Here is a 21,586-nt window from a genome sequence, read left to right as displayed (position 1 = left end):
TAATCAACTGTTATATTAGGTAAGATACCGTAACAAACAAGTTGCTGTAACAGATTCCAATTATAAATTGCCCATGCATGGCAGAAGTATGTTTTTCCCACTCCTAACACGTGCGTTCCTGAGGAGTAGGATCACTTCCCCCCAACTAGTGTTTTAGGAACCACAACCCCTCATCACTGTCATTCCAGGATGGATTTTTTGTAGTGAGCAGTTGAACCAGAGTTTGGATTCAGTTCTTTGGCCAGTAACAATACAGAAGGGGGAAATATTAAAAAATACAATGGCTGAGAATTTTCCAAAATGGATGAAAAGCACCAATCTGGGCAGATGGAAAGGCTGAAATCCAATATGGTGAGACATCTAGAGACAGGATGACCCTTGAGAGTTGTACTGAATGAAGGAAATGACACCAGGCCTTTGTCTTTCAGAATTCATTATTCATTACCTATAGAGCACCTTTGGGAAAGAAGCATGATCTTGGGTGAGGCATCTTCTTGTAGCCAAAAGCAACGCCACAGAGAGATTTAAGCCATCGATAGCCAACACTGTTGGTAGCTGTAGAAATGACTGTTTGTGGGGCACCTGGGTGGCTCAGATGGTTCAGCTTCCGACTTCAGCTCAGGTCATGATCTCACGGTTTGTGGGTTCGAGCTCCATGTCTGGATCCGTGCTGACAACTAGCTCAGAGCCTGGAGCCTGTCTCCAGATTCTGTGCCTCCCTCTCTCTCTGACCTTCCCCTGCTCACACTGTCTCTCTCTCTCTCTCTCTCTCTCTCTCTCAAAAATAAATAAAACATTAAAAAAAAAGTAACAAATAACTGTGTTCCACAGAAACAGGCAGGGACATGGAATAGTATCCACTGTAAGTACATGTGCTGTAACATAACTAATGGGATATGGATGTAAGTCCTGAGGTAACTCTCCCATACCTGGAATTCCTCTGCCACGCATTAACTCAGCTAGTAACTGCTGTGCCGTCCAAAGTTTCAACAAGGTTTCAAAACAAAACAAAAACAAACAAAATAATGTGAGGGAGGGGTGCAGGGGCGCTTGGGTGGCTCAGTCAGTTGAGCAACTGACTTCAGCTCAGGTCATGATCTCATGGTTCATGAGTCCAAGGCCCATGTCAGGCTCACTGCTGTCAGCACTAAGCCTGTTTGGGATTCTCTCTGTCTCTCTCTTGCTCTCTCGCTCTCTCTCTCAAAAATAAAATAAACCTTAAAAAAAAACACTTGTTTTAATTCTCAAACATCACTACATGGTAACATATAAAATGTTACTTTTCAGCCTCAGCGTACTGAACTGTAAAACTTAATAAATACGGTTAAAACAATGCATGTGAAAAGTTCACCGTCTTCCCTCCTTTTCCACCCTCCCCACTTGAGCAGGCTTGATTCTTGTTGTCCACTGAGTGAGCATTTGTTGAGCTGACCATGAAAGGACTTACACTGTGAAGATCAGTGCTGTAAGATCACCGGCAAAACATGGCATCCATTTTCTAGTTATGGAAGAGAGAAGAAAACAGAGGAGTCAGTTGAAGGGCAGTATTTCTTACAATGATTACAAGTATTTCGCACTGATATTTTATGTATAGAATTATTGGTTTACCTTAGGCATCAAAATCAAGCTGTTTCCGCTATCTCTTGCTACGTCACAAGCCATCTCAAACTCCTAGCTGAAAATACTAATTTTTTGTTCATCATGATTGTATATTTGGCTCCCCTCTCTGCTCCCGTTTGTTTTATCTGGGCTTAATCACGAGCTGCATTCAGCAGAAGTTTCTCCCAGGCTGTAAATCCCCAGTGGCTTTCATTGCATTGATTCTTCCACGTGGCCTCTCCTCCTCCAACAGCCTTCCGTCCTCAGCGGGCCCAAATCAGAAGCTACAAAACCTCTTGAGACCTGGACTATCCCTGTGACTGGATTTGAGCAAGCCAACGCGGCAGAAGCGACAATGTAGTGATTCGGCTGAAACAGCAAGCGTGGCAATAGAGCGAGGGATGGAAGTAATTCTGTACGCTGTATTACCTCTTCAGCCATTGTTCCCTTTAAACTCTTTCCACTTACAGGGGTTGCCTGGGTGGCTCAGTTGAGCTCCAATTTTGGCTCAGGGCATGATCTCATGGTTGGTGGGTTTGAGCCCCACATGGGGCTCCATGCTGATAGCCCTTAGCTGGCTTCGGATTCTCCGTTTCCCTCTCTCTTTCCCCCTCCCCCACTTGCATTTTTTCTCTCTCTCTCAAAAATAAACATTTAAATGAATGAATGAATAATAAATAAATAAAAGCTTTCCATTTACAGGGTAGGCACTAGCTTCAGGAAGGTCACTTCCTCCGGCATTTGGCATCCCTTCCGCCCTTCCTCTTACACCTACTGAAATGCAGGTTGGAGGGACTGATCACTTCAGCGGGAGCGCAGGTGCCTCCGCAGCCAGGCGGCTGCACAAACCCAGCGGCAGCCTCCGCGACCTGCGCGCCGCCGCAAAGCATTGTGGGAGGGGCCGAGCGCGCAGGGCCGAGCGCGCAGGCCCCTGCGCCCCAGCCCTGCCGCGGGGACCGGGGCACAGAAGGCCCTCTTCCCGTGAGATCAGCTGCCTTAGAAGGAGTCTGTGGCTTTAGCAATTCCTGTGTTTCTGGCTCTGGAAGGGATATTCCAGGACAGGAAGGCAGGTAATTGAGTTTCTATTCGGAAACGAGGGGGTTCCTCTCTGAGCAGGTGAGGTGGTGGGGTCAGGTGTGGAACGAATGTGGTATTCTCAAAAACCATTCTTTGTCGGTCCCCAGAATTACAGGGACATTTGGAGAGCCAGAGTGGAGCCTGCCCAGGATAACCAAGACTGAACGGGAATAACTAGTGAAGATGAATGCGTTTAGATGCTGCCTGCACACCATCTTTCCATCCTGGGCGTCAGTGAGACCCCAATCTCAAAGGTTGAGGGGAAGGCTGGCAAATGGCAGAAAAGCTGTTAGTTCTTTCTTAGGAAGCCAGGTGGCTGCAGGGGTGTATGCAGTTGTCATTTGGTTGTCATCCTGCTTCAAAATCCAGGGACCCACAGGCAGGAGGTAATTGTACTGTATTGATCTCAGAGGACTATGGAAACTGGCATTTTGGTGAACCTTCTCAGACCCCTGCAAGGGCTTTGTTAGCTCTGGTTCACAGGCCAGCTATCACCTATCTGTCTATCTTCTTTTTTTTTTTTTTTTGGTATGGCATTAGAAAATGGCAAAAAAAAAATGCCCTTCTTACTATGATTTATTTTTTTCTCCACATACCTCCTGGGTGGTAGGTTGGTAATATAGAGCTTGCCAAATGGCAGCTGTAGAATGGCATGTGGCTCATAGATTTGTTTTATCTGACTTGCAGAAGATTTAACGTTCTTGCCGGTGGTGGGGGGATGAGGGGTTAGTTCCCAGTTAGTAAGTGGGAGATTTCACATAAAAATGATTTTTAACTTTTCTTGAAAAGTCCATTTCCATTTGGTGAGTCAGTCAGCACTGGGCAATGGCTGCCTCTCTTAGATGAAGCGTTTGCCCACCAGTTCATGATATGTCTCTGCCTCTGATTTTAGGCTGCACTTGAGCTCACCTCTAGAGAGTTCAGGGTCAGAGCAAACAGCTGCATGGCCAGACACATGTGGGTAGCACTCAGCCACCACCTGCACCTGACAGTAGTTACCCCAGTAATTACGTAAGGTCAGGGTTCAACTTCCCTACTCCTTTGCCTGCAGCAAAGTCTTCAGGGTAATCAAGCATAAAACTCTTCCCTCAGAAGAGAACAGGGGGCTGCTGTTCAAGACCTATCACAAGGGGGCACATAGGCCAGTCGCTGAGGGATCCACTGAGACAGCAGGGGTAGCAAAGGAGACTGAAAAGTGGGAGCTGGAGAGGAAAGTGTATCAAGGGCTTCAAACTCAAATGCCTTCAAGGACCACGTAGACAGTGAATAAAACTAGACAAACACATTAATATTTTTCACAGATCTGAGTCCTTAGAATACAGTTTTGTGTGACTCGAAAGTATACAGGAATATAGCTTCTAAGCACTAAAATAATGAGAGAAGGAAATGGAGAATGGTAAATAAAAATCCCTGCTGTATTTTCTCACCAATTACTTTCTCTTTTAAAACTGTTCATATTCTGAGGTTCTGAACTTTTAAATCTTGGCATTTCCAAAGACTGAGTTTTGGATCGAAGTGTACCTAGATCTGAATTTCATTACTGCCACTGAGAGTTATAGTTTGCTATTTAAATTATTTTAGGCTGACTTTATCTTTCTAGTTATAACATGAGGTATATCAATTGAGCAATGAATGGTAAAAGCTAGGCACTCAATATAGATAATATATAGTTCCTGCTCTGAAAGGGCCACTTGTGTAGAATAGGTTAACAGAGAAGGCCATAGATAAATATAATATGTTTCACGATTATGTGGATAAAAATGTGAACCTAGTACAGTGGGGCCACAAAGTAGTAACCAGTCACTTCCACCTGGGGACACTGATAGATTAAAAACGGCTTGACAGATGTGGTTCTCGAACTAAATATTGCACTATAAATATGTATTCCTCTAGTGGTGGGAAGTGAGGGGCTCTGCAGGTTGAAAAAGAACCTAGCAAACACAGAAATATAAATCATTGCACATTTAGGAGATGCTTGTTGGTTAGCATCGCTTGAGCTTAGAGTGGGGTGGGGGGAACGTGGGAACAGATTGCGTGGAGAGAAGAGAGGGGTTATAGCATGAAGGATATTTTGAGTGTCATTAGAATGAGTTTCTAATGTATTCTCTAGGTTAAGGACATTATTGAAAGTATTATCAAGGGGGTAAAATGATCATATTTCAGTTTTTAAAAAGTTATTCCAGAGCAAGGTGGGGAGTAGATTATAGAAGTGATCGATTAAATGAGAGGCCAGTGTTTAGACTAGTCAGGGGAGCATGTGGAAGATGCTCCAAACTTGAACTAAGACAATAGTAGAGAAAATGATACTCTGTACAGATGAAAAAGCAGTAAAATACCAGTAATTATCTAAATGTCTATTAACAAATGACTTTCACATCCAAATATTAAGTATTTTATTTAATGTTTATTCGTTTTTGAGAGAGAAAGAGAGCATGAGCAGGGGAGGGGCAGAGAGAAAGGGAGACACAATAGCAGGTTCCAGGCTGTAAACTGTCGGTACAGAGCCCAACACAGGAGTTGAGCTCACAAACCATGAGAGGATGACCTAAGCCACAGTCAGACACTTAACTGACTGAGCCACTCAGGAGTCCCATCCAAATATTAAGTATTAATATATGACGTTAAATCATTGTTCCATGTGAATAGATCCTCTTAGTGATTTATTGTCCCTGAAATATCTGGAGTTTGTTTTATATTTCCCCCTGTTCAACAATGAAACATCCAGTATGTTCTCATGAAAAATGCATTTTCAAGACTGGTCTCTTTTACACAGTTTTATAAGCTTCATGGAGTAAAGCATCAAATGACAGCAAGAAAAATTACTCTATACAATTCAAAACCTACAGTGATAATTGCTACCAAAAATTCACAACTTTCTCATCCTTTTGGAGGCATACATAAGACCCAGCAGTGTGTATTACTGGTGAATGAGCACTCCTACTTATTTTTACTGTCTAAATATAAATGAATTATATTATCTGAAAGGCCACCATCATATGCCCAACTAATGTACATCTTTTCTACTGTCTTTCTGGAAGCTACTTTCCCACAGCAGGGAATGAAAACTTGATCTGGCTAAAGATCCAAATGACTTCGTAGAGAAGAAAAATTCTCCAGTCTGCTATCTTTCAACAAATTCTACCCAAGTAAGTACTATATATTTACATGTAATTAGATACACACATATAGACACACACACAATCTGTGAATACTTTAAATAAAAGTTTACTTAGAGATAAAACACATGAAAAACTGATTCAAAGTTTATATAGCAATACCAGAAATATAACAAAGAAGTTTCTAAATAAATGTCAACATTTCATAAACAGAAATATCATGGTGAATTAGAATGATTACAGATACTATTAAGAGAAGGTAAGACATAAATTGATCTGTGAAATTGATTAGAGAAGAGAAGGAGAAAAGAATTCTCAGCTTCAGCAAAAGTACTTAGCTCTGAGAAGCAGGAAATGTTTAGAGATAATTAAAAAGCTCATCATGTACGTGTCCCTTCACTTATTTGCCAGATATCAAAGCTGAAATCATTCTAATAAACAGTGGCAAAAATAATAAAATATGACATAATTAAGTTCAACAAGAAGAAAACAGAGGATGGATATAACATGGACAGCTAGAAAGTAAGAAAAGAAGTGAAGGTGTCTTGGCTTAAATATAGTTACCTTGTCTGGTTCAGTAAGTCTGGTGGTCATCAGACTATATTTTATGTAGGGATTCTTTATAATTTCATAAATCTCTTGTAATGGGAGAACCGAACAAAATGTGACATCTACATTATGGTATTTTGTTTACATAACATGTCTAAAACATTAAATTTTATGGTTACACCGGTGTCATAAATTATCCTTTGTTCACTAATAACAATATATGTGTTATTCATCCGATTGCAAGACATTTTTCAAGTATATTAATTCAAGTGATTCTCACAGTAACCCTCAGAAGCAAGTATGGTTGTTTTCACTACCATTTTCATTATCATCATCATGACCATCATGATCATCATCATCATCACTATTTTATCATTGAATAAATAGCTACTCCAAAGAGTATAATATTTTTTTTCAATTTATAAAGACAGAATTCCAGCCTAAGTTTTCATATAACAAATTTTTTGTTTTATATAATGTCACACATCTTAACAATTTATGAAAAGTTAAAATAAAAACATTGGTGGAATACAAATGAATAGACAGGCTATTTGGGGAGTAATTGCTTTTCCATATAATCATAATTACGATTTATGGATACTGGTAGATGGTAGAAAGGGCAGAAATTTATTATGCAGAAAACCAAGTCAATGTTAAAAATGAACACATTCAGATTTTTCTCTTTTTTTTAACATTTTTATTTATTTTTGAGAGACAGAATGAGAATGAGCATGAGTGGGGAAAGGGGAGAGAGAGAGAAGGTGAGAGAGAGAGACACAGAATCTGAAGGAGGCTCCGGGCTCTGAGCTGTCAGCACAGAGACCAACGCGGGGCTCAAACACATGAACCGTGAGATCATGCCCTCAGCTGAAGTTGGACACTCAACCAACTAAGCCACTCAGATGCCCCTCAGGTTTTTCTGAATGCAGTAAACTTTAAAATTTTCTCAGAATTACAGACATATCTATTAAAAGGTCAGAACATGAAACATGACCTCTTATGTTATTTTTTATAGTAATCTTAGTAGTCATATAATTTGCACTCAATAAGTAGTAACTATGGCATTTCATTTAACTGTATAGCTCCAAAGTTAGCACAGTGATAATCGTGTGGCAAGTGTCCAATTTGATTAATACAACTTATATATTTGATAGCATTTGATTTAAAAAATTAAAGATGATGAAATTAAGATTCAGAAATTTTGGAACATGTGCGCAAGATCTCGCAGTTGGGCTTTAAAATAATTGCTGCCTTAGAAAAGACCCAAAGCCAGAGGTCACAATTCAACCATGCCCAGATTCCTGACCCACCAAAACGGGAAGATGATAAATGGTTTTTAGCAACTAAGTTTTGGAGTAACTTGTTACAAAGCAATACATGACTGATACATTTGACATAATATAAGATTCAATCAATTTCAAATAATTGAAACCATAAGGAATATGTTCTAAGGTCAAAGTGGAAACACAGCAGAAATCAGTAACAGAAAGATAGATAAAAGATAACTCAAGTTTGGAAAATAACCAAATACTTTTAAATAATCCTTGGATAAGAGTAGAAATAACAATGAAATTTAGAAACATGTAAAACATTAAAGGCTTGCATGGCAGCAACACACAAAATTTTAATGCAAAACTTTCCATATATAAATGGTTGATCTGTACTGGTATCTGATAACACTAATAACACTTTATAATTTTGTGAGAAATCATATTTAAATGATGGGAAGTAAGACCTGGTCCCAAAGCAAGTAATGCTTCAATACACACCCAGCCTGACCTTTTGCCCTGTTTTAAGGCAATATATTTTTGATGCAACCTGAATTTCATTGCTATTTATTGAGTAATACTTCTATGTTGCCATTTATGAAGAAAAAAACGGAAGGTACATATAACTAACACTAAGATTGGAAGGCAAGTCATAACTAGACACAAAGACATAAAGACTATTTTTAAGATCCTTTGCAAATACAGCATAGATTAGAAATCTTCCCACAAAGAAAATATCATGCACAAATGATTTTCAGGTTATGACTACAAAACTTTCACAGAAATTATTGTTTCAATATTGTACAAACCCTTCTAATCAATAGGAATAAATGGAATATTTTCTAACTCATTCTGTGACTCACTCAAGAGCAAAACTAGTTAGATATGACAAAGAATCAAAATTAAAGCCATTAAGTTTATTAATATAGATGCAAACACCTTTTGATAATCCACAAACTAGTAAAGTAATGTATGTGTATTTATGTATAAGCCAATATTTGGTTTATATACATATTTCCAATATCCTCACTGAGAAACCATATTTTACATCAAAGTAAAAACTTAAAATATATACTTATAAATATCTACATTTGGCAAAGTGCATACTAAACATCTATAGTTGTTATATACACACATGTTTATATTTGGCAAAGTGATTGGAACTATTAGAAACAAAAGTAACTCTGAGATTTAAATTGTGCTGTATTATTGATGATGGAAATAAATTTGAAATTACTATTTAGAAATGCATCTATATGTGCTTAAAGTAAATAAACTTCATAACAATTAAAAGATATATCAAGACTAAAAATTTAAATATAGTGTCAAAATAATATTTAACTATAAAAAGTAAATATTACTAACAATGGAAACTACCAATGACTTAAGAAATACAAGATTTATTTTGCCTCATCTCAAGACTTTGTCTAATTTTCCATTGAGAGCAGCTTTTGATAAGGATTATGGAAGCAATTTTTCAATACCAATAAAATGTAATGTTTGAAAACATTTTAAAGTCCTTACATAAAACCGTAATCATGTACAATTCCTGAAATAACACCCCTAGATTCCCTCCCCAAAAAAACCCAAAAACACATTATTATAAGGCATCTTAAATAAAGGGGAAAATAATGATTAATTAGCAATAAATGAAGTTGAAATTTTAATAAATTAAAAATTATGTATATGCTTATTAATGTGCTAAAATTATAGGCAATAGAAGTCCATAATTGGCATTAGAGAAACAATGAGAATTCAATCTTTGTTATTGAGCACTTCATTATTTTATGGTGGTACCAACAAGAGAAGGCAATAGAACTCCTTCACTGCCACCACCCACCATCCCCCATTAAGGAGAGGAAGTTTGCCATGGGAGTTTGGTAAATTTACAGATTCTATAACTGGACCTTATTGTTAAGAACCTTAGAATTTTAAAAAACCTATATGAGGCAAAACTCTTTGCCTCTGGTTTCCTTCTGTTGATTTTCCCTTTGATGTGATCTTCTCAAACTCTTTTCCTCCTAATCAGAGTCAAAAGATACAGAGGCCAAGATGTGGGTGAGAATTTAGACAGAAAGCATGAAAAATACTGCTTGATCTATTTTAGCTTTAGGCCTTAAGCTCACTTCTAACCCTGATCTCAACTGAAAACTGTTCTGGGGTCTGTGGAGTCAAAACAGTTACTAGTAATAATACATCCCTTTGTATAGCCTTGGTCTCTGTGCGCCTATATCTCCCTTTGGAGAATGTCCCAGGTCACAGGCAGACAGCCATTTAAGGAGATTCAAATATTTAGGGTCTTATGTCCCAGAAATACCTCACTCAATCTTTTCAAGTGCTGTATAGTAAAAGACAAGTGTGTATAAATACAAAGTGCCTTTGAGGATAAGGTACAATATATTAACAGGAGATTATAAAGTTAAGAGAAGCATGAAAGAGTCAATGATCTGTACAATCCATCAGAAGCATTGAATGTTGCTAAGTGATAGCATATCTAATAAAATTCACCTATTGATAATCCATTTGTTTCCAAAGCCAAGTGAAATATGACTTTGTGGGATAATGTAAGGGAAGAAAAAACAATATGAAAGCAGTAGAATTAGTGTGTGTGTGTGTCACTTTATGATATATTGGTATGTGAGCTAGGTTGTCTCTTAGTGCATTGTCTGCAGTAAGGGCTAATCTACTTGTTTCCAGAACTGTGAATGACTTTATCTCCCATACCTGAACTCCCTGCCTGATCTATGGGAAGCAGGTGTTTGTCCTGCCACCCCTACCATCACTATTCCAACCTGATGTTCATTCCCATCTGTTTCGTGCCTCTCCCATGAAAGTCACCTACCATATTCGTATTGACAAACTGGATAATCAGTTCTGTTTCCATTTTTCCCAATTCTTCAACAGAATTTGTCACAGTTGCTTACTTCTTCTTGAAAACACATACCCCACTCTCCCTTCTGTTTCTCCATAGCACATTGGCAATTTCCTTTCAGAATCTGGTTCCGGATTCACCACTTCCAGCTAAATTCTAAGTGTTGATATAGCCCATGCTTCTAGGATCTCTTTTTCTTTATAACTGCCATTCCTTTCTTGCTAGTTTCACCCTTGTCTCAAGGCTTCAGACACCACCTACATGCTGACATTTCCCAAATTTATATTTTCCTGTAACCACTTTCCTATGCTCCAGATTCAGATAGCCAGTTTCATACTTGATATCACTCACTGGGTACATGTATAGAAACCTCATATGGGATGTCAAAACTGATCTTACTTCTATCATATCCCTTCCCCATGAGAAAACCCATTATTTGTCCAGTGTTCTCCATTTCAATAAATAGTCCCACTATTCATAGGGTTAGTCAGACTTTGATTCTAGAACTTTGATTCTCCATGGCTCTTCTTATTACCCAAAACCTTTATATATCTCCTCATAGAAGCTTATTAAGTCCAATTTCAAAATATCTAAGACACAATAATTTCATACAAAGTACGCTGGTGTTCTCCACTCAAGCCTTTTTCTTCTTGCTCATCAGTGACTTCAAAAGCCTCTACAATGGTTTCCCTGCTTCTGTTCTTTCCATTCTATAAACTTTCTCTACATGTTCACTACAGAACTACTGAAAGCTGTTGATAAAATGAATCTAACCGTAGACCTTCTTTTACAATAATTAAATCAAAATCAACACTATAATGTAAAATGTAAAGCTAATTTAATGTAAAAAAAAAGTAAAATGTAACACTATAAACCTCTTAGAAGACAACATAGGAGAAAATCTAGGTGACTTCAGCCTTGGCGATACATTTTTAGTACCAAAAGTAAAATCCATGAAAGAAAATTTGATCGTTTACAAACAACATACCTGATGATAAAAACAAACAAACAAAAAACACTTGTATCCAGAATATACAAAGAGCTCTTAAAACTCAATAATAAGTAAACAACAGGTAAAAAAAAAAATATCTGAAGAGACACCTAAGAAGACACATAGATGGCAAATAAGCATATGACAAGATGATTACATGTGTAATCAAGGAATAGCAAATGAAAATGAGATACCACTCTACAACTATTAGGCTAAAATCAGAAACACCAACAAAGGTAACTGCTGATAAGGAGATGAAACAACAGGGATTCTCTTTCATCACTGATGGAAATGAAAAATGGTACAGCCACTTTGGAAGACTGACATTTTCATACAAAATGATGTAATTCTTATCGTATGATCTACCAATTGCATTCCTTGATATTTACTCAAATGAGTTGAAAACTTATGTCCATGTGAAAATCCACACACAAATATTTATAACATCTTTATTCAAAATTGCCAAATCTTAGAAACAACCAGAATGCCCTTCAGTAGATGGTTGCATAGCACATCCATACAATGGAATATTTTTCAGTGATAAAAAGAAATCAGCTATAAAGCAACAAAAACATAAGGAGGAACCTCAAATGCATATGACTAAATGAAATCACCAATCTGAAAAGGCTACATACTTTACAATTCCAACTATACATCATTCTGGAAGAGGCAAAGCTGTGGAGACAGTAAAACTATGGTTGCCAGAGTTCAGGAGAGGGATGAATAAGTGAAACAGGGGACTTTAAGGCAATGAAAATATTCCATGTGATACAATAATGGTGGCTATTTTGCCAAAGTCTATAGAATGTATGGAATTCAAAATATGGAATATAGAATTTCCCTATAGAATTCACAAAGAATGAACCCTAATATAAACACTAGACTTAATGTTTCAATATTAACTCCTCAGTTATAACAAATGTATGACACTAATGCAATATATTAGTAGAGAAAACTGTGTAAGGATCAAGTGAAGGTGCATATAGGAACTGTATACATTCCACTCTATTTTTCTGTAAAGTTCAAATGATCTGTAAGATAAAAGTTTATTTATTTTCTTAAAAAGCTGTTGAAATTATATACTCTAATATATCTAGTATGTTTTCAGATTTAAAATTACTCTTAAAGACTTTAAGACTTAAAGTCTTCATCTCTAAAATTCTTGCCAGAATTCAAAAGCGTTCGCATGACCCATCTCCTGGCTGTCTTTCAGATATCACTTTCTATCTCTTCTCTGCTACCCATCCTAGCTTTAATGCACCTTGAGCATTACTGGTCTTTATGCTCTTCCTACACAAATCAAGCATGCTTATCTTCAGGGAATTTGCCTCTGCTACTCTTTACATCGAATCCTCTCCCCCTTTCTGCCTCATGTTTCTTTTTAATACTCCTACATACAATATTATGTTTCATGTTAATTTGTGTATTTATTGCCTATTTGGCAAGGAAGTATGAAAGATTCATTAAAGTAAAGAGTGTCTGTTAGCTGCACTATCTCCACTTTGTAGAATAGTGCCTGTCATATAGCAGGCGCTCCCTACATAGTTGTAGAATGAGTGATCAAAAGACTTGCAGGAAACCATTTTAAAATATTTTGAAAACTTCTATAAATACACAAAAGTTAAAAGTACAACAAATCCCCATTTACCCATGACCAGACTTGAAGAATTGTCAACATTTTGAAGAGAGTCATTAAATATAGCACATCTATTATTTTAATGACAGTTCATTTTATCAACCTCTTTTAATGTGAGCAAATGGTCTGTAAAACAGACAAAAAATTATCATGTGGCAAAAAGGCCCACACTGCATTAATATAACAAATTTGTATAAACAAAATAACTCATCATTATAAAACACCATATGTGAGTATATTAAAGCATTCTTACATACTCCCATAACAACGATAAAATAGATTAAACACACAGCTGAAAATATTTCTCCTGACTTGCTGCTCTTCATTTTACACATTTATTTATTCTGCTTCCTTCAGGGCAGTACTTTTATCATCATCCTTTTCAGTTTCTCATATCTCTGTGATGTCCTGTTCAAAGACCTCCTGGAACATGCATCTTTGGGACTATGTCTGCCTAAACTGTTTGACCTTAATAGCCAGCTTTTGTACTTTCTCTTATCAGCTATGCTAGTGCCTCACTGAAACCCTTTCATAATTGGTCTTAGAGACTATCAATTTCTACACTCGTGCCATCTGATGTTTTAAAGAATTCTCTTAGCTTTAGAATATAATGCACTGGAAGAATATACACAATGTATATTCTATCTACCTGTGTGGTTGTGGAAGTGTTTCAAGGATTAATTTACCTACTTAGTGCTTTATATTTGTGTACAAAAATTATGTTGAAATAATGACTGTGTATTTTATTCAGACATTCCAACCTACATTTTATGAATGATGTTAGACTCGAAGGTATACCTAATAGTCTTTCACTTCAGTCAGCAAATGTTTAGTGAATATCCATTTGTGCCAACATTATGTTCAACAACAGGGAATGGTTTACAGGGTAAATGAGGCTCCTGCTTCAAGTCATCGTACATTCTAGCAGACTACTAGATACTTTCACAGAAGTTAAGTCATTAGCCTCAACAGTCTTGTCATCTTATCTAAGACACTGGCCATGTATTCCTTACAGTATTTTGTTTGCCCATTCTAGTGGATAGGAACGTAGTGCAGAATAAGAGAAATTTATTCTTTGCTCTTCACACGTCACACTGTTATTACTTATTACAGGCCATAAAGAGTATTATTAGAAAATCCATACCAATTCACTTTCTTTAGTCCAAAACAATTAGACTGGCATTCAGGAACTTAGATTTGAGTTAAAAACCAACTGAGCACCATAGAATTTCCAGCTGATGGAACAAGTCAAGAACAAGAAGCAAAAAATGTATAGAGTGGAAAATGAAAAGAAAAATTTTAATTACATGACAAAACTCTAATAATAGAGCATCCTAAGGAACTCATGAAAAATTACCAGAACCAAAATGTGAATTTAAAGATGTCATAAATTATAATTTATACAGAATGTAAGCATATTTCTTTATAGTAGCCATTAAATATTGAAAATTAAAATCTAAAATGCTTACAACATGGGATAATTACAAATAAATTTAACCTACCATATATAAGACTTATAAAATAAAAATTATGAAATAGTGCTAAGAAATTTTAAAGCCCTTACTAAGTGGAGAATTAGACCATGTTCATGAATTGGAAAAATAAATATAGTAAAACCTTGGTTTGTAAGTATTACTTATTCCAGAAACATGCTTGTAATCCAAAACACTTGTATATCAAAGTGAATTTCCCCATAAGAAGTAATGGGAACTCAGATAATTCATTCCACAGCCCAAAAATATTCTTTTAGAAATGATTACAATACTGTAATATAATACAAAACAATAAATAAAATACAAAATATTTAAAATAAATTCACCTGCACTTACCTTTGAAAACCTTCATGGCTGGTCTGAGAGAGACAAGAAAGAGGACAGTTATTGTGTATGATGACTTTCATTATCACTGACAGATACTGACTGCAGTACAGTACTAATAAACTCTTGTCATACACTGTATTTAATGTAACTGGCAAGAAAGTACCAGAGGAAAGGGTGTATATCTGCAGGCAGCCTGACCTAGAATGAAGCAAAGCATTCCTAAGCTTAATCTTGTATGGAAAAACAAAGGACTGTCCATAGGCATTTTGAAGTGACAAAAAATACACTAGTGCCTGTTGTGGGCACCTTCCAACATTCTGAAAAATCACTGATTTCTGCCAAACACCACAGCCCAAGACGGGGCATCCAAGCATGGGAGACAATCACCCACATTCCCTCAGCGAGAGAGAGAGAAAACTATTGGCTCAGTTGTGATCATATGACATTTGGCATCACATACTACTCGTATTGCAAGACATCGCTCATTTATCAAGTTAAAATTTATGAGAAATGTTTGTTTGTCTTGTGGAACACTCACAGAACAAGATACTCGCAATTCAAGGCTTTACTGTAGTATTCAGATGTCAAATTTCCCAAGGCTGACCAATAAATTCAATGCAATGTGGAGCATAATTCCAACAGAGATTTTGGGGGGAAGGTATCTGAGAGAAGGACAATCACAATCTGATTCTAAAATGTATATGGAAACACAAAGAACAAAATTAACCAAAGCAATTCTTAGAAGAAGAAATTTGGAAAACCTTTACCTGATTTCAACTCATTGTAAAAGTATTATATTCTGTTGGGAGCCACCGAGCTTTTGGCTGCCTCAGGCAAGGATATTCGCTCTCCAGGGAGCAATCAAAAAACAAGATTTACATCTGGAGGCTAGGAGAGTGCATTTCCTGGTCCAAGATTTTGGCGACGGTCATGCTGGGCCAGATGTAGAATGGCCAAGGTGCACAAAAGATCAAAACGGCATTTTGGATTATTCAGCGCTAGCTTCCCCTCCCCAGCATTGCAGAGGCAAGTCTGGGCGCTTCTTTTGATATTCTTTTGACTCTGTTACCTGGCAACCAACCCGGGTCAGTTCCCCGCCCCAAACCATATATAAGATACAGGTTTTCTGGAAAGAGAAAGAAGAGGAAGAAGAATAAAAGAGAGGCTTGATCGGATTCCGGATTCCGTGTGCTGTCTTCACTCTCTGCACCCCCTTTCTTGCCCTTTCTCTCCCTCCCTCAGGAAAAGAACCCACGAGGATTCTCAGCCCTGCTGGTAGGGGCGGAAGAGACGGGTACCACCAAACGTACCGCCAAACGCCGGGAAGAGTGCACCGGGACATGGCTTTGGCTAAGACAATATTCAAAAGTATGGTATTCGTGTGAAGACAGACACGCAGCTGTGAAGCAAGTAGAGCATCCAAAAGCGTGTCCACATATATATGGTCAGCTGTTTCTTGACAAGAAGTGCTAAGACAGTTCCATGGCTAAAGGATGGTCTTTTATATATTTTAAATGTTGCTAGAACATCTGTATATCCATATGCAAAAAAATAAACCTCAATTCTTATCTTGAGCTATACACAGATATTATCCCAAAATAGATTATAGACCTAAATGTGAAAACTAAAACTCTTAAAACTTCTAGAACAGTGATTCTCAGCGGGCCAATTTTGCTCCTCACTGGGTATTTGACAAGGTCTAGAGACAATGCCACCTTAGAAAATCTGGCCCAAAGTGTCAATGATGCAATGAGAAACTCTGTTCTAGAAAAAAAAATAATAATAAGAGAAAATATTTGTGATCTTAGACATAGGAAATTATTTCTTATATGACCCATAAAACATGAATCATTACACAAAAAATGATGAATTCAACTTTATCAAAATCAAAACTTTTGGTCTTTAAAAGACACTGTGAAGAAAATGAAGATACAAGCCAAAGAAGAATCACAGAAACATTCCCTGTAGTCTATCTGTCAAAGTACATACATCTTTGATATGCAAATAATGCCCAAAAATCAATGGACAAAAAATTTGAACAGATATTTCAAAATATAAAATAAAGTAACAGGGTTCCAGGTGGCTCAGTCATTTAAGCATTCAACTCTTGATTTTGGCTAAGGTCATGATCTATGGTTTGTGAGTTTGAGCCCCATATTGGGATTTTCTCTTTCCCTCTCTCTCTGTCCTCCCCACACTGTTTGTGCTTTCTCTCTCTCTCAAAAATAAATAAATAAATAAACTTTAAAAAAATAAAATATGAATGGTCAGCGAGCATATTAAAATATGATCAGTAGAATTAGCCTTTAAGTGTATGTAAATTAAAAACAATCCAATATCACTAAACATCACAATATCAAAAATAAAAAGACTAACCATATGAACTGTTAGTGAGGATAGAATACTCATATTTTGCGGGAGGGTTGCAATATTTTGCAACCACTTGGTAAAATAGTGTGTCAGTTTCTTATATAGTTAGACAAACATATTCTTATCATGGGACCCCTAGGGATTTATGTACAAAAAATAAAAACATATATCCACACATAAACTATACAAAAATGTGCAAAGCAGCTTTATTCAAAGTAACTAAAAACTGGAAACAACCAAACTGTCTATCAATAAGAGAATGGATAAGTAATTCTGATTTGATTCATACAATGAATACTACTCAGCAATAAAGGAACAAATTACTGATTCACACGTTAATGTGGATGAATCTTGAAAACTTTGTATTAATTTGCCAATCTCAAAAGAATGCATGGTATATGAATTTCTCTACATAAAGTTTTAGGGGAAAAACACTCATTTTTAATGAAAGATGGTAGGTCAGAATTTAACTCAGGTTAAGTTTTTAAGGAGATTTGCTGTATATAAGAGAGAACTTTTTGAGGTGATAGGCATGTATTCCCAGTAAAAACAGACATCAAACTTCTCAATGGTTGTATTTTAAATAGGTATGTTTTGTTGTTTCCAAATGATACTTCAATAATATTCATTTTAAAACTCCTAAGCACTGTAGATCAATCTTGGTTTATGTTTTTAAACACATGTTAAGTTACCTGTATTTATATTTCTGTATCTGCAGTAACAATCTCCTATATCCTTACAGGTTTGTTTTTCTGCAGTATGATTATGACTTCCAAATATTTACATGAGATGCAATCTCTTTGAACTGTAGTCCCACTATTCTAATTAAACAGTCTAATTAAAAATGTCTGTTGGTAAATCTTTCATATGATTATGATTTGGAAAACATGATTCTTCTCCACCCATAGCTAACGTGACCTAAACTCTGACAATGAGCCCTCTCTTTAGCAAATTGTGGAAATGAGATCCCAGTCTAAGTCTAGCTGGTTTAACTAGCATTGTATTTCCTGGTTCCATTTTCTTTCTGAAACCTAGTAGGTCATATACATCCCTTTCCCCCTTCTTTGTTCACATATCCTTGGTGGCGTCTGTTACTTGTAACCAGTCTTAATCACTCCAGATAAGGTCCAAGGTAATAACCAGACTACTTAAAGAATGATATGCAGCAAACTTTCAAGGAGGTTGTGTTATGGCTTATATGAATGAAAATTGGCACACTCAGAAGGAATGTCACATTTATATAACTAGAATGATGTTGATAATATGAGGATATTTTTCCCCAGCATTAAATTATTTTTTTGTATGAGAAAATTACCAAAATTATTTTGTGTAAGTGTATAAGTTAATATATTTTTAATCAGTATGACGTATGCACATTTAATACATTTAAGTTTTGGTCTATCCATCTGTCTTTTTTGTATATATTTTAAGGTGAATTTGCTCTCTTGACTCTATGCCTTTGGGATACAATAATAAACCTCTGTGACCAGCAAGTTTGGGAATCAGATCCTCGATAATGTTCACAGTAAAAGATATTTTGTGAGACCTTACTTAGTTGTTTACTGCCATTCATTTCCAAAAATATTTATTTTATTCCAACTTCAGTAGAAAGACCTGTAGTTTTGTGATAGGTATTTGGAGTATAGGGGTCTGTGCTCTTACTTGTTCTCCATATCATATGCAGTAATATAAAATATATGCATCATAGTAGTAGTTTTAGGATCTGTGGCAGAATAATTTGAGCTTGATGCAAATTCCCACACCAGAGGTATTAGCAAGTGAGAAATATAAAGCATCAGAATATTTTATAAAATTGTTAATCCTTTAATTTAAATCACACCTTATTCCCAAAATAGATTTAGAATTTAAAAACACATAATTATGTGTCGCTAAATAGCATAAGTTAGAAGTAGGTGAGAAAGGGGGAAAAAGTAGGAATATAAAGCAGAGCCAAATAAAGGACAGATATAAATATGCATATCGCAAAGTGTAAACTTGCTATTGGGGGAATCTACAGATTGGACTCTGATTTCCAACTCATCTAAAAAGGAAATCTTTATCAGATGCATGACTCACAGTGGCTTTGTAATAAATCTCAAACTATGTTTTCAAAGGAAGACAATTATCTCCAAACTCCAAAACTGGAAAGCGCCCTATTAAAAGAACACTTAAACAAAGAACACTGAACTGCATGTAATGGACAGCGTCTTGACAGTAGGGCTCCTAATGCGCATTAGAAGACTCCTTCCTAACATATTCCTCAATGTCTTTACACTAAAGAGTAATGTACTAACAGCAAGCATGTACTAGGGGCCTAAGTGGAATACATATTCCTCAACCCAAGTTCTATAGAAACTCTGAGAGATGATAACTAAAAAGATATTAGATAGTGCTGACTTCGAAGATGTGTCCCTGATCAGTAAGAACTCAGCCTTTATGTACTCTAGGTGCTCATGGAAGCTTATGACTCTTGTTTAACTGAGTATGCATGTAGTGTACACACTGCTTTTTCCTTGGAAACATCGTGGGGCAATCAGCAGCAGGACTTGCTTAAAGTAGGTACTCCAAAACAAAGATGTTAATATTGATTGGTGCCAAGGCTGTGACTTACAAAGACCCAGAAATCACCCAGTTTAGAAAATGACATGGTGTCTCCAATAGAGGTGAGAGAAGACATAGGGAATATAGGGGATGGAATTCCTGTGACGGATCTGACCCTTGGGGAAGCATATGCCTTCCAACACAAACCTCTTGACTTAGGGACTATGTAGGGTAAAACCCTTTCAAACCTAATGTAGAGACGAAACATAATCTTGTAGATTCAGCTTTAAGGAATTGTAGGGGACTACTGATAAAAATATGACCATATAACTTGAGTTATGTAATATCATAAATTTGTAATCTTATAAGCACTGAGTGCAATGTATTTATAATTTTCTGACTGTGGAATTCTAAAAGTAATTTTGCTAGGATAGAATTAGAATTATTTCTACTTAGAGAAAAAAACTTTGATTATGTTATCATATTCATAAAAACTTTATTGTTAATCTATAAATTTGCTTTACTAGTTTTTTATATATCATTAACCAAATGTTGATTTTAATTGAATTCAAAATCTATACATAATTGCCCTAGATAGCTCATTTATATTGCTCTCTTATTTTTCTATTTTGTTATAAAATAGAAATTGATACTCTTTTCTAGTAATACATCTAATCACAGCAGGACCAATGAAAGCATTCTATTAACTATCATCAATCCTTATTATTACAAATCATAAATACTATTAGATATATGATACTGCTTCCATAGGAAGCCAATTCTAATATTTTCTGAGCTATAAAACTACTTGAGTTTATAAAATTGAGTCATATATTTCATAACATATGAAATCATATGTATTATGTATAGTTTTATATTAATATGTATAGCCGTTCATTTGAAAATCACCTTACCTATACTTTATTTAGGTATTAACTTCCACTCTTAATATTAGTCATTTCACCAAAAAAAAGAAGATAAAAATTAAAGTTTCTAAGAATAAAATATTACTTTTGTAGACTTCAGTACAAGTAGTAGCATAGATGTATATTAAATATATAGACCAAGAGATTTAGTTAAGAGTTAGGGGCTAGATTCTATGGTTTTAAATTTCTAGTCCATTATTTCTCTAATAAATATTCCTCTGGAATTTATTTGTTCATTTACTCACTGATTTACTCATTATCAGCCAATCAGTTGTTTTCTCAAATAACATTTATTGAGGATCTCCGATTTTTTTTTTCCACAAACTGTGTTGGGCACTTAATAGATGACCTGTTAGATGTGTCAAATAAGTAGGGGCACCTTAGCAGCTCAGTTGGTTAAGTGTCTGACTTCGGCTCAGGTCATGATCTCACAGTTTGTAGGTTCAAGTCCCACGTCTAGTTCTGTGCTGAGAGCCCAGAGCCTAGAGCCTGCTTCTGCTTCTGTGTCTCCCTCTCTTTCTGTCCCTCTCCCACTTGTGCTCTCTGTCTGTCTGTCTCTCTCTCTCTCAAAAATGAATAAACTCTTATTTTTAAAGTGTCAAACAAGGAAATAGGCAACCAAAAGCTTCATCAAGCGCAAGAGGTTATTGGAAGCAGTTAGGAGAGACACTTGCTTTACTATGATCAATGCCCTTGATGTTGATACTTTCACCCTGACATGAAAAATAAAAACTGCATGTGATAGGTAAGGAGCATCTTGGTATCAGAGAATGGAGGTAGGTAAGGAGAAGTTGGGAGACTTAGCACATTGTAGGCAAAGA

General features: G+C 36.2%; 1 long non-coding RNA gene and 1 pseudogene across 1 annotated transcript; one reads left to right on the top strand and one right to left on the bottom strand.

Moving 5' to 3' along the window:
• LOC115287143 overlaps positions 1-1,662 on the bottom strand; it is a 93,229-nt pseudogene extending 91,567 nt beyond the window's left edge.
• A 918-nt stretch (positions 1,663-2,580) lies between these two features.
• Positions 2,581-18,129, top strand: LOC115286808. The gene is made up of 4 exons (XR_003906280.1): positions 2,581-2,669; positions 2,784-3,062; positions 5,715-5,822; positions 18,041-18,129. It is a non-coding gene; the product is annotated as an uncharacterized LOC115286808 (long non-coding RNA).
• The last annotated feature ends 3,457 nt before the right edge of the window (positions 18,130-21,586 follow it).

The sequence above is a fragment of the Suricata suricatta genome, chromosome 3 (assembly GCF_006229205.1).
Source record: "Suricata suricatta isolate VVHF042 chromosome 3, meerkat_22Aug2017_6uvM2_HiC, whole genome shotgun sequence".
NCBI classification, from domain to species: domain Eukaryota; kingdom Metazoa; phylum Chordata; class Mammalia; order Carnivora; family Herpestidae; genus Suricata; species Suricata suricatta.
Note: the sequence above shows the minus strand (reverse complement) of the source record. Positions and strands in the feature narration are given on the sequence as shown.